We start from the raw sequence: 12003 nt of genomic DNA on the forward strand, positions 1-12003 counted from the left end.
TTCTTAAATGCAGATAACTGTTTTTGCCATGAAAGCATACTTTAAGATCATTTCTCAATGATTTTGACTAAAATTTGGCTAGTTTCAAATAATACTGTAGAAACCTATAGGCAAGATCATGATAATAATTCTGGTATCTGAGGACATAATGGGGGGTTCTGATTTAATAACTGAGGATTTTAGGAAGTATGTCTCCAGCTGTCACCTCCCCTCCAGTGTCTGTTTGGGAACTTGTCCCGATTGAAGTCAGTGGGTCCAAACCAAGCCTGGGCCCCCTTTCTCATCCCTCGATTTCTCCCAGACGTGAAGCTGGTTCCTGTAACACTCCGACTGCTTCTCCTTTGCTCACGACACAGCCAGTGAGGTAGAAACAAGTGCTGGCGTTCCTTGTATGTTTTTCGGTGTGATCTTATTTTCACAGCTACCATAGCGGTCCGTACCAGGATTAGAACACATGTCCAGATCGCTTTCTTGGCTGCTAATTGGCTTCTCCCACAGTCTTGCATTTTGATTGGCTTAGCTTTCTTTATTGTTATTCCTGAATAACTTTTATAACCACTCCCTCCCCCATCTCACCTTTACCTGTTTGCCTGAATTTAAATGAGACAGAAGATTTTAAGTTTGTCCCTAATTACTTTTTCTAACCTTAACACCATTCACAAAACTAATGTAAACCTTCTCCCCTGGGCAGTGTAGGGTACCCAAACACACCTCCTTATGCCGTTTGTCATTACTCAGAACTCCCTCCCATTCGGACTCTTCACAGTACTCTATTCAAGTGCCAACTCAAGTCCACCTGCCTCCCTCCCCAAACCGCCAGAAAAGCTTCTCTGACATTCTAAGCCACCATCACTTCTAACCTCTGAATTCAATCCACAAATTACTTTGAACTTTTTCTGTTTCCCAGCTCTCAGTTCTGTTTGATACTTCAGAAGGTAATTATATTGATATGGTTTTGATAGTAATGGGTCAAATTTAATGGGTCTGACAATAGCAAAGTACTTCGAACTTCACATTGACAAGTCCAGACAAAGTCAAGAGTTGCTGCTTTCCTGCTCTGAAGCTCCCCTCCCACCTTGCCAGCAGTGATGGTGCAGACAGGTCAACACAGACATCATGGAATAATAAGAGTTAAAATAGCTGCCATTTACCGAGCACTGGAACTGTGGTCATTGTCTTTTACTCATTGTTTAACAACCTTGTAAGGAAGAAGTAATATTTTCCAGAGAAAGAATCTGAAGCTCAGAGGGGTTAACTAATTTGACTAAGGTTGTTTAGCTAGTATAGCGGGGGAATTCAAAGATATTCTGTGACTCTTTTTTTTTGTACTTACTGATTTGGGGGGTGGCAAGTGGCGGGGGGAGAGAGACATCAATTTATTGTTCCACTTAATGCATTCATTGGTTGATTCTTGTATGTGCCCTGACCAGGGATCGAAACTGAAACCTTGGCGTATCGTGAATGAAGCTCTAACCAGCTGAAATACCTGGCCAAGGCCTCATTCTCTGACTCTCACTCGTTGCATTAGGCAGCCACATTTTGAATAGGTATGTACCACTACTATTTTGGTCAAGAATGAGGAATATTTGAGGGTCAGAATGAGAGGCCAGGCCTACACCTGCTGCTGTTCTACCTGTTCTGTAGTGAAACGTGAAACGCATTCTGGGTTTTATTCGGTACATTTCATGAGAACTGCTTTAGGCTTAGCTTATAAAAGCTCTGCAGTTCTTCAGGTCCATAAATGAACTCCAGGTTCGTAATTTTTCTTTGATACAGAAAGCCTTGCAGTTGTGACTCTGACTCTGTCTGGGAAAGGATTATAGAGCTTCATAAGTTAATAAGCAGGCTTTCAGTTAAACGTTGGCTGATTCTGAATCTCTTATCAAAGTAGAGGCTGTTCCAAGAACAGAGACTGTTAAGGGCAAGGAAACTGATTTCCTTCGAATCATTTCTGATGTGAAAAATTGAATCGTATAGTGAAATGATTTTTTAAGAATGAGGTGATTGTTTAGAATTGTTACTTGGCTTTTCAACAGCAAGATACAAAGACCTAAAGGAACACACTCTTTGCTTTTAACATGCACAGATGACCTCTTTAAATTCAAAATAAACTTTAAATATCTTAAATGGCACAGGGATGGACACAGGGGACGACTTGCTCGATGAGAGCATTCTGGGGCCTTGGTCACCTGAGTGACGCGACATTAGTGCACCTGAATGCTGGGGACACCACTGCAGAGGGACTGAGACTTCTGGTCGATAGCAGGTTGATTGATACTTTTAGATACCTCAGCCATTATAAAGTTAAATTCCTGTCCTCTGTAGCTTTTTGTTGCTGTTGCTTATTTATTTATTTATACTTACTTATTTGAATTGTAGCTACAGTTAGAAAAAGTTTCCTGGGATTAGGAAGTATAATTATTTAGGCAGCAAACAAAGAGTTGTTTTAGAAATTTTAGTATCATTAAGAGGAAGTTTAAAAGGACTGGAATTCCATTGTCTTGTAAGAACTAAGAAATATTTATTGATTTCCAAATGGAGCTGAAAAAAAAAAAAAACCTTTCCTCTTTTAGAAAGTTGTGAATGACCCAGCGAGAGCTCTGGTAAAGCTTTACTGAACCAAGCTGCTAATAGTTATTTAATGTTATTCTTCAGTGTGAAAGGATCTCTGTAGATTTTCCTTTTAATCTCTTTGAATTGAAGGCTCATAAACCTCTCTGATGAGTCCTGCCTGTGTTGTCTTAGATCCCCCCGTTGAGACAATGGAGCCACAGAATTCTTTCACCTCTTGTTGTCAGACAAATCCAATAGAACACAAGGTCAGAAGGGCCTATGCTTCTAAAGGTTTAAAGATTCTTTTTCAAGTAACCACATAAATTATTTGATTTCATCATTATATTCCTCAGGAATCTCTCTTTAATTATAGTGCATTGCCTTCTGCCATAGACGTAAATATAGTTGGAAGTTTTTCTTGTACCCATATTTGGTTAAGTAATACCAGCACTGCACAAGGTGTGAACAGACCTCCGATGTTCCTAGATACCTTAGCCAAAGCTGAATCTATTCACTTCAAAAGAATTGGGAATCATGTCCCAAGATAGAGTAGGCCAGTGCCTGGCAATTCATTTTCTATCTAGCGCCTGGGGTGGGGGGGTTGTTTTGTTTTGTTTTGATGCCATCCATAGCTAAAATTCAGATTTAAATCTAGCCTTTATTCCTTTAATTAAATCACTTTCTAAGTTGGTTTATGTTCACTCAACATTTTTAGTAGTGTCATCTTAACCGGAAAATTTTGAGATAGGATTTCTATTCTCACAGATACTTACTGAGTTGGCCAAAAAGTTCCTTTAGTTTTTTTCCGTATGATGGCTCTAGTAGTACTCATTGTCTTTAACTTCATTTGATACAGTTTTGTTAGATTGTATTGTGACACCTGTCACATCAGTGTGCATTTACAAAGAAACTGATCAGAATTGGTGAATTTTGGTGCAGCTATTTTAATATTGAAGAAGTAAGAAAATACACAGCATTTTCAGTGTATTATGTTTTATTATTGCAAGAAAGGTAAAAACGCCACTGAACGCCCCCCCAAAAAAAAATTTGTGCAGTGTATGGAGAAAGTGCTGTAACTGATTGAACATGTCAGAAGTGGTTCGTGAAGTTTCTTGGTATTACTGACATCTTGACCAAATAATTCTTTGCTATGGGGCTGTCTTATGCATTGGAAGATGTTTAGCACCCTAGCTTCTACCCACTAGAGACAAATAGTGGAAGATAGCCAACAGACTCAAAATATCCAAATCAATAAAGTTGGGTGAAAATGAAAAATCTTTTATTTTACAGAAAAAAATCATACAGACTTTTTGGCCAATAAAATCTTTCTTTGTAACGAGCAAAAATATTTACATTATATAATACTCAAAAGAAAACCAATTGATCTCTTTTGCACATGCCATGCCTGATAGACAATTATCAAAGCTGATCATAGGGTTCCTATTAAGTTACTTTAAGGGCTAGGGATGAATTAAATTTTCTAATTACAACTACAGTGGTGGAAAAGCAGAGACCATTGCTTAAAAAGAAAAAAACAGCCCTGACTGGTGTAGCTCAGGGAGTTGGGTGTTGTCCTGCAAACCAAAAGTTTGCTGGTTTGATTCCCAGTCAGGGCACATGCCTAGGCCGTGGGCCAGGTGCCCAGGTTGGGCCATGGGACAGGCAAGTTATCCATGTTTCTTTCCCTCTCTTTTCCCCTCACTTAAATAAATAAAATCTTAAAAAAGAAACTTAAAAAAGGGGGGTGGGGATCCAAGATGTCTATGGAATGGGTGGCACTGGCACTCAGCTCGCAGGACCAAACTGGAATTACAATGAACACATAGAGCAATTAATACGAATAACCAGCTGAACACAGGCTGAAGAGAGGTCTTGTCACCAAGGATTTGCAGAAAGCCCCACTGAGACTGGCATGAAGGATGGAGACACGAGAAGGGCTGACCCCATTCCCACTGCAGTGGCTGAAATTCCAGAGGGTGAGCTCAGTGCAAAGGCTCCTCTTGAGAAGAGTGGGGTCTCAGTCTGAAGCTGGGTTCCTCAGCCCCGAGTAACAGAGCTGGGAAGAGGGGCCCATAGAACACCTGGCTATGAAAATTAGCAGGGATTCTGCCCACCATGGAGAGATGGCTAGAGACCTAGGAACCCTCTTAAAGGGCCAATGCAAAAAATCTTGTTCACCGCCACTCACCCTGGGGTCTGTCAGGAGACGGGCAAAGTGGACTAAAGCCATGTGAGGAGAGTCTGGGGTTTGTGGCTCTGGAGAGAAAGCTGAAGGACAGCTGCCAGGATCTCTGGGCTGCGTTCTTCTCCCACACCACAGACACCATCTCGGGTGGAGCACTGCCTCCACAGGGCATCAGCCTGGGGGAAAGCAGTAGTCCTAGCTCTGGACTCCCAGTTGCCCCCACCCTAAGGAGCTTGCTCCCAGCTGACAAGGCAACTGCCTGGACCCAGGTGTAGAGGTCTGGGCAGACTCAGGGGGTGTCGGTGACTGAGCCGTGTGGCTTTAGGTCAAGGGCCATTCCTCCCACTTCACCACCAACCTGACTAGTGCCTGCCTTTTACAAGAATCCACTGGCCCCATTCTCTGTGCTCCTGGTGGCCCCACCCTCCCAACTCCTGGTGGCTCTGCCCTGCCAGTTCTGGGCAGGCTCTGGGACAGACTGAATTCTGTGGCCCCAGGGAGGGGGCCACTTCCTCTCAAGCCTGACTGGGATCTCCCCCTCACTAGCCACATCCTCCCGATACCCAGTGGCCCAGCCCTACTGAGATTGGGCTCCTGGCAGAGTCTGGGACAGACAGAGTAGTGTGGCTCTGGGACAGGGGCCATTTGTCCCTCGCTCACCAACTGATGCAGAGTGCTCCCTTCACACAGCCAAATCTTGGTCTTCTTGGGCCTGATAAACTCTTCTGGCCTCACTCTGATGACTCCCTGAGACCCTGCCCCACCACAAAGGTGTCAAACTATACTGCAAGGCCATGGTAATCAAAATAGCACGTACTGGCATGAAAGCAGACTTATAGATCAGTGGCAGAATAGAGAGCCCAGAAATAAATCCACAGCTTTATGGTCAGTTACCATTTCAGCTTTTATGGTCAATAGGTTAAAGATAGTCTATTCAATAAGTGATTTTAGGGACTTGGAACAGATACAGGAAAATGAATCGAGAACCACCTTACACCACACACGAGAGTAAACTCAAAATGGATTAAAGGCAAATGTTAGACTCTAATCCATAAAAATCCTAGAAGAAAACATAGGCAGCAAAATCTCAGACATTTCTCGTAGCAATATTTTTTCAGATATATCTCTTCAGGCAAGGGAAACAAAAGAAAAAAATAAACGAAGGGGATGACATCAAACTTAAAAGTTTTTGCACAGCAGAGGAAACTCAACAAAATTAAAAGACAGCCCACTGAATGAAAGAACATATTTGTCAATGATATGTCTGATAAGGGGTTAATATCCAAAATTTATAAAAAACTTATACAACTCAACACCAAAAAACAATCCAATTAAAAATCAGCAGAGGACCTGAATAGACACTTCTCCAAAGAGGACATACAGATGGCCAATAGACATGAAGAGATGGTCAACGTCAGCAATCATCAGAGAAATGGAAATTAAGACTACAAGGAGCTACCACCCCACACCTGTCAGAATGGCTATCAGTAAATCTACAGACAGGTGTTGGCAATGGTGTGCAGAGAGGGGAACCCTTTTGCATTGTTGAGGGGAATGCAGTCCGGTGCAACCACGGTGCAAGCAGTATGGCGTTCCCTCAAAACGTTAAATGGAGCTGCCTATGACCCAGGGATTCCACTTCTGGGAACATATGCACCCCTGTGTTCATCGCGGCCCTATTTACAACAGCCAAGATTGGAAGCAGCCCAGGTGTCCATCAGTAGATGCGTGGATAAAAAGGCAATGGTACATTTACCACTGTTTTGGAATGCTATTTGGTTATTAAAAAGAAGAAAACCTTACCTTTTATGACAACAGGGGTAGTCCTGAAGATGACTGTGCTAACTGAAATACGCCAGTGAGAAAAAGACAAGTACCACACAATTTCACTCACACATGTAATCTAATGAACGAAATAAACTAACAAAATAGAAACAAACTCATAGAGAAAAGACTGACAGCTGTGGGGGGATGGGGCTAGGGAACTGAGTGAAAAGGTATAATGATAAAGCAAAAAAAAATCCTCACAGAGACAATAGTATGATGATCACCAGAGGAAAAGGCGGGGGTCGGTACAGGAGTGTGAAGGGGGACAAATGACTGGAGGCAGTGAACACACAGTGTACAGATGATGTATTATAGCTTGACATACATCTATGTATTATATTTTCAAAACTTGTTACATTACCATCCTTTCAGAGAATATACACTTTCTTTGGGGGCTCCTAATTTCTTTCCCCTAACTTTTGTTTCCTTATTTCTCTTTAAAAAATGTAGCCACTGGAGTCTCCACACACGACCTTTAAAACTCTTTATTGAAATGTCATGCCTACACAGAAGTGGACCAACCCTAAAAGTACAGCTTGGTGGACTTTCAGGGTACACACACCCCTCTACCCAGTGCCCCTAAGGCCCCAGCAACTCTCACTACTCGCTGCTCCCTCCCCCATGCCCTGCACCGCCATGTGTTCATTCGTGTTACAGTGATCCCTCACCTATCGCAGGAGCTACGTTCCAGAGACTCCCGCAATAGGTGAAAACCCACGAAGTAGTGGTGTTATATTTATTTTATTATTTATATATTTTTTAAGGCTTCATAAACCCTTCCCACACTCCTATAAACCCTTCCCACACTCCTATAAACCTTTCCCCCAGTCCTATAAACCTTTCCCACTCTCTTATTAACCTTTCCCACACTCGTATAAACACTTCATATGCTCTTAAACACTTCCTACACTCTTAAACCTACGTAATCTTAACAACATAAAATTCTATATGGGTACTCACCAGTGAAGTATACTACAACTTGAATGATGAAGATCAGGAATTATGTAGCTGTGCAGTATTGATGGCAGTGAAGGTGATGATGGTGAGATGAATGTGCTGCACGGCCAAGAAGAGCATCACAACTTGTCTGAAGGCACTTCATCAGGCACTTCATCAGGTGTTGCAGTGTCTTTGCCTGGGCTGTAACTTCTATTTCCACTAAAGGCGTGGGTGTAACTGATCTCTTCGGCCGGGTGACTAACAACATACTTAGGGGGAGTTGCTGGCGCTGCTTTTTATCTGCAGAGGCAGCTTCTCCGGGCAGAGAAACGCTCTTGAGTCCAAAGCGTCTCTGAAATTTGTCAAACCAGCCCTTGCTGGCACTGAATGGGGTTGGTCTGGTGGGAGAAGCACTCAACAGTCCTGCTTCTGCATAGTCGTCCTCGTCTTCATCATCACCATCGTGAACGTCCGTGCTTTGTGCAAAACTGTCATAAAGTTTCTTGACCTTTGTCTGGATGGTGTTGGTATCCGGTGAGATACTCTTCTCCCTGCGGTCATTTATCCACAGGGCCAACACGGACTCCATCCTCACAATGGCCTTATTGCGGGAAGTGACCACCGACTTTGCAGTCTTGTTAAAAGTCATTGTTGCCTTAGACCTAATATTCGCCTTGTCTTTCTTTATGTAGCCAACAGTAGATTCGTCGATCCCGTAATGGCGGCCTACAGCCGTGCAGCTTTTGCCTTTAACATGTCAAGAAGTTCCACCTTTTCTTTGATCGTAAGCATATTTTTCTGGTGCTTGCGTTCACTGCCAGAAGCCTTAGAAAGCGCAGAACATTTGGGTGGCATCATAGGGCTTGAAATAAATGGAAACTTTTACCAAAATTTCACAAAAACACAACACCTCAGAGCAACACTACGCACATGGATCGGACGTGGATGTGGACAAGGAGAAATGCTAACCGCAGGGGAACAGTGCGGAAGAGCAGACCAAGGTGCGGTCACTGAGCCAATCAGCACCCAGGATACAGAACACAGTGCTCTGGTTGGTCGCCTTCCATTCCATAAGCCAATAGTGTGCCCTGTACAATCTCACGTCGGCAAACTTGCGCAGGCGGAAGTGGCCTACTGCATTTCCATCGCGTACAGTATGGTAGTCATCCTCTGATGATATACATACTGTATTTTACTTTGATTTAATATTATAATATTTTTGAATTAACATTTTTATTTTTTAGGCAAAAATAAGTAAATCATAAATATTGTATAAATACCTATATATCACAAAATCCCACAGTATAGCGAAAACTCTGTGATACAGGATTAGATATATATATATATTTAAAAACCATGATACAGCGAAGCCACAATAAGTGAACAGTGATATAGCGAGGGACGAGTGTACTGACTTTACAGCCAGAACCCCCACAGAAACTTACACCGTCCGCACATAGTGTGGAACGATCAGATCAGTACAGTGCAGATGCTTACACAGCCTCAACCTGGTAATACTTGAGTACACGCCTCTTACCTCTGGTGCTAACCATTACCAACCATTTTGGTGTTCTCTTTTCCCTTTTACCGTAAGGTCTAAATGGATCTTTCAACTAAGAAATAGGTAGGCACTCTAAAGTCCCTGTACATAAAGAGGAAAAAATAGTAAAAATGTGAAAGCCACCTTTTTGAGTAGGTAGAACATTAGGGTTCCACATTAATATAGAAATAGTAACTGGGAGACAATAACAATAGCTTCCTAGTAGAGAATCAGTACAATACAAAGCTGACTTGCTTCACAGTGATACTTAGTGACTTATTTTAAAATGAAAAGTGCATAATGGATATATATGAATGGTTTGTCTTTTTGTATATAAATTATTATAGGTGTCCAAAATAAGTCAGATTAACAAGGTTTATTCATTTTGTCATTAAGTCTTCCTTGTCCGATTTGCTTTAGCTGATATCAGAGACATTGGATATCTGTAAGATATATAGGTGACTTGATTGTAAATCATTTATATCTGGTTTTCCCCTTACCAGGATCTGTTAAGTGCCAATTACTCCTATTCTTCCAATGTAAAATTGTGTTTCATTTCCCTATTCAAGCAAACTGTCCTGGTCCCTCTGAGTAAAAAATTGAAACATGTGATAAGATTTTTTCCCCTCTATCCATGAAACTTTTAGTAGAACTTTTAAAAAAAGGAATACTGCTCTGGCCAGCATGGCTCAGTTGGTTGCGTATTGCTCCACAAAGCAAAGTGTCGCCGGTTTGATTCCCCGTCGGGCCCAAGCCCAGGTTGCAGGTTCTGTCCCCCAGTTCATCTTGGAAACAAGAGGCAACCAAATGATGTTTCTCTCCCTCTCTGTTTCTCTCATTTCTAGAAGGAAAGAAGGAAAGGAAGTATGAGTAACATATGGTTAAGTCTACTTTGTATAGAATGTGGAAATTATTTTGTTTGTTCAGAAATTACTTAGCATGTTAGCCCTGGCTGAGATAGTTCAGTGGATTGAGCTCCAGCCTACAAACCATAAGGGCCGCTGGTTCAATTCCCAGTCAGGGCACATGCCTGGGCTGCAGGCCGGGTCCCCAGTAGGGGGGCATGAGAGGCAGCCACATGTTGATGTTATGCTCCCTCTCTTGCTCCCTCCCTTCCCCTCTCTCTCGAAGTAAATAAATAAAATCTTTTAAAAAAAAAGAAATTACTTAGCATATTGATACATTCTGCATCACCTAGTCCGTGGGCACACAGATATGGAAGAAGTACCCCTGACAACTAGGCTAAGTCTGTATCTTTGGATTTTAGGGATAATTTAATAAACTGTTGGTACCCAATCAATATGAAGTGATTATAATATTTGATATATCCAATAGAAAACCACAGTGAATTCAAAATATTATATAATCTTATCTATTTTAAGTTATATAACTCACCAATAAAGAACAGGCACTTATTAAACATAATTAAATGGCAGGCATTCACACAAGAGAACAAAAGGAAGCATTCTCACTGAGCGAAGAAGAACCTAGTGAGACAACTACAGAAAATTTCATTGGGTAGGAGTGGATTTTACTGGTGTCTTTTAAGCATTTACTTTTAGAAGAATGATACCAGCATGCAGGAACTATATAACATGCCTCTAATAATAAAGACAAGTGCTTCTCCTCTCTGGTTGCTTTCTTTGTCCCAAAATATACTTACTGTGGCAAGAGTGCGTGCTTATAACACCTGGACCTTACTCTTACCAAATTTAGCTGGAATTCCAGGCTTCTTCGGATTTTCCAGCTATAGGGAAAACTGGCCCAGGAAATGGCAGTGAACATCAACACAATACAGTTGTGTTGTGTGCTTACTGAAATATTTTAAAGTAATTCTTCCTTCAAAATACCTATTAAGTATGTTGTGAGCAAATAAAAATCAGATGACCAACAGTCATTACACATGGATAGAGCTTTATTCTTGAAAGTACTTTTAGCCAGATCTGATTTTATTGGTACAGCATCCTTGTATTAGTCTGTTTCATATGCCATAACTAAATTCCATAGACGAGGTCGCTTAAAGAACAGAAATTCCTCCCATTTCTAGAGGCTCAGAAGTCCAAAATGAAGGTGTCGGTCAGTGTGGTTCCTGGTGAGGTCTCCTCCTGGCTCGCAGACAGCCTCTTTCCAGCTGCGTCCTCCTGTGATGACTTCTGTGCACACGCGTGGAGAGAACCTCCCCCTTCCTTGAAAGGCGCCAGTTCCATCAGATTAGGACCCCACTCTTGCAACCATGTTTAATCTTCATTACATCCTAAAACCCTTATGTCTAAATACGGTCACATTGGGGGTTGGGCTTCAGAATATGGATTTGACGGGGTGGGGTGAGAGGTGGTCACAATTCAGTCTGAAGCACCTGAACTGAAGTAGATAAGTTAGAAGATTACTTGATATCTCTCAAGTTAGAAAGCTACTAAAATATTAGAACTAAGATTCAAATACAGTTACTTTTACTCAGCTCCATGTTGCCTCCCTTAGTTACTAATACGGTTTCTCTGACAAAATAATCCTGTCACATAAAATAGAGGTCACTAATTGATCACAAAGAATTATCAAAATCAACTTCATGGTTTTACATGTGTATTTGTGAAAAATGATAGATTTTGACTGTTAAAGTTTGTAAGTGGTATGCTCTAAAATTTTTAGTCAGCTGAAGTCAGGGAGCTTTAAAACCTCTATAAAAGTAGTAATTTAAGCTCTGGGCAGTGTGGCTCAGCTACTTGGAATGTCAACCCATAACCAAAAGGTTGCGGGCTCAGTTCTGGTCAGGGCACATGCCTAGGTTATGGGTTTGATCCCCAGTCTGGGCACATATGGGAAGCAACCAATTGATGTCTCTCTCTGTCATCTCAGTGTTTCTCTGTCTCCCTTCCTCTCTCTAAAAGCAATGAAAAATAACGTCCTTGGGTGAGAATTTTAAAAAATGTAAAAAGAGCAGTAAGCTATGTTTTAAAGTGGT

The 12003-nt window shown here is 41.7% G+C and overlaps 1 protein-coding gene across 2 annotated transcripts in view; it reads left to right on the plus strand.

The window, feature by feature from the left end:
- DNAJC24 (DnaJ heat shock protein family (Hsp40) member C24) overlaps positions 1-12003 on the plus strand; it is a 59172-nt gene that overhangs the window by 36534 nt on the left and 10635 nt on the right. The gene's annotated exons all lie outside the window — the stretch shown is intronic.

The sequence above is a fragment of the Artibeus jamaicensis genome, unplaced genomic scaffold (assembly GCF_021234435.1).
Source record: "Artibeus jamaicensis isolate MK-2021 breed Jamaican fruit bat unplaced genomic scaffold, CSHL_Jam_final contig_797, whole genome shotgun sequence".
Classification (NCBI taxonomy): Eukaryota; Metazoa; Chordata; class Mammalia; order Chiroptera; family Phyllostomidae; genus Artibeus; species Artibeus jamaicensis.